The sequence below is a fragment of the Sprattus sprattus genome (assembly GCF_963457725.1).
Source record: "Sprattus sprattus genome assembly, chromosome: 14".
Lineage (NCBI taxonomy): Eukaryota > Metazoa > Chordata > Actinopteri > Clupeiformes > Clupeidae > Sprattus > Sprattus sprattus.
Window position 1 is genome coordinate 20,305,829 of NC_137912.1, and position 2,500 is coordinate 20,308,328.

At 48.2% G+C, this 2,500-nt stretch overlaps 1 protein-coding gene across 2 annotated transcripts in view; it reads left to right on the forward strand.

Annotated features, from left to right (window-relative positions):
* Positions 1–2,500, forward strand: part of flncb (filamin C, gamma b (actin binding protein 280)) — a 93,125-nt gene that overhangs the window by 40,916 nt on the left and 49,709 nt on the right. The gene's annotated exons all lie outside the window — the stretch shown is intronic.

Consider the following 2,500-nt stretch of genomic DNA (forward strand, 5'->3'; position numbering starts at 1 on the left):
TCACTTTACTGCATCTTTAATAACTCCAAATAGCAATGCACAGGGGAGGCATGTGTACATGTTCATGTGTGTGTGTGTGTGTGTGTGTGTGTGTGTGTGTGTGTGTGTGTGTGTGTGTGTGTGTGTGTGTGTGTCTGTGTGTGTGTGTGTGTGTGTGTGTGTGTGTGTGTGTGTGTGTGTGTGTGTCTGTCTGTCTGTGAGTGTGAGTATGTTTGAGTGTGGTTTGGTTTGTGTGTGTGTATGTGTGTGTGTGTGTGTGTGTGTGTGTGTGTGTGTGTGTGTGTGTGTGTGTGGGGGGGGGGGGTTGTATTTTAATTTGGGGGTTTTGGTGATAGGGGGGTCAGTTACACTAAATACCGCCCGCTGCTATTTCCAGCTGACCCCTGACCCCTCTGCTCAGGGGTAAATATAGAGGAAAGGTGTCACAACACTGTGACAGCGAGGCTGAAGAAGAGAGGAGATAAAATACACCATTCCAAGCAGTTAACGAGGGAGAAGAAGAATAACGAGGAGAAGAAGAGTAACGAGGGGGAAGAAGATTAGCGAGGAGAAGAGCGAAGTTCACCCCTCATGGTGGTCGACACGGGTTGAATATCGAGAAGCGGTTTAACACCAGTCGGAAAGAGGGAGAAGTAAAACGAGAGAAGAGTGCGAAAGAGAGGATAGCAGAGCGAAATAGGCAGGAGTAAGAGGAGGTGAAAGGAGAGAATAGAAGAAAAAGAGGAGAACAGAGGAGAGGAGTGTGTGGCAAGAAGGCAAGAGGAAAGAAGAAAGGAGAGAGTAGGGGAGAGGCAAGAAGAAAGAAGAGAGAAGGGGAGAGTAGGAGAGAGGTGAGAAGAAAGGAGAGAGTAGGAGAGATGCAAGAAGAAAGGGGAGAGTAGGAGAGAGGCAAGAAGAAAGAAGAGAGAAGGAGAGAGTAGGAGAGAGGTGAGAAGAAAGGAGAGAGTAGGAGAGATGCAAGAAGAAAGGGGAGAGTAGGAGAGAGGCAAGAAGAAAGGGGAGAGTAGGAGAGATGCAAGAAGAAGGGATACGGAGAGAAGAAGAAAAGGATTGAAGACACATAGAGAGAGACTGACCCCTGGTCTTTAACAACAAGGTTGAATTGACAAAACAATAAAGAGAGAGAAAAGTGAATAAGAGAAGAAGAAAGAAAATGAGAGGGGAGGACAAGCAACTTAATTAGAGGAATAGACAGGGAAAGAAACAGGGGGAATGAATGAATGGGTTGAAGGAGTGGAGCAGAATGTCACCCAGTGAGCGTGATGGAATCAGGGAACAATGCAGGCCTCTGCTCCAGGCTGGGACTATGCTGGGCTGGGCTGGGCTGGGCTGGGCTGGGCTGGGCTGGGCTGGGCTGGGCTGGGCTGGGCTGGGCTGGGCTGGGCTGGGCTGAGCTGGGCTGGACTGGGCTGGGCTGGGCTGGGCTGGGCTGGGCTGGGCTGGGCTGGGCTGGGCTGGGCTTGCTAGTCACTTGGCCCCTGTGAGCGGAGACAGGAGTTGCCAAAATGAGGCTTGTAATATGCCAACTGTCACAGAGATTTATGGGATTTCATATATTTCAAACAGGATGCTTTTCACACAGGGCGCGGTACCATGGGTGTGGACAGGCCTCTGTGTGTGAGAGAAATTAGTGAATGGGCATACATTTACAGGGAAGGGGCCTGTGAGTGTGTGTGTGTGTGTGTGTGTGTGTGTGTGTGTGTGTGTGCTTGCGTATGTATCAGTGTGAGGATCTGTGACTATGATTTCATTCTCTCTCTCTCCTTCACTTTCTCTTTCTTTTTCTCTCTCTCTCTCTCTCTCTCTCTGCCCTAAAACCCAAGTACACCTGTAGTTCAGTCAGTCTTAACAAGGCCCAGCAGGGCAGCTTTCGCACACACACACACACACACACACACACACACACACACACACACACACACTCTCTCATGTGTTTGAAATCATCTGCTATAAAACTTTCCAGCCAGCAGACATTTCTCTTTCCCCCTCACTTTCTATTTCTTTCTGTCTTCTGGTTCTCTCAGGTGCTCTATCTCTCTCTTTCTCCCCCTCGCTTTCTCTCCTTCTCTGTTTCTCTCAGGTTTTCTCTCTCTCTGGCTCTCCCTCACTCTCTCTCTTTTCCCTTGAGATGACATGACAGCAGTACTAATGAGGGGAAATCTTGATGTTGGCAGAACCTTCTGGACTGATTATGTTACACGCCTGTGAAATGACTAAACGCTTTCCTCGTGGATTTTATTCCTGGTCTTGTTTTTTCTTCTCTCCTCTCCCTCTCTCATCCTTTCCTGTCATTTCCTTGTTTGCAGAAGACAGAACGTCTGTTCTAATGTATGGCACAGTGCTGTGTTTCCTGGTTCTGTTAGTGGTCCGTTTGATGCGGTCTGAACCATTTATTATGGGTCATTTCCCCCTTGTTCTCTTAAAGGAGAGACTTGCAGCGTTTTTTATAAATTCAGTCTCTGAATCTCTCGGGCCTTTTGATTGAGATTTTACCACACTA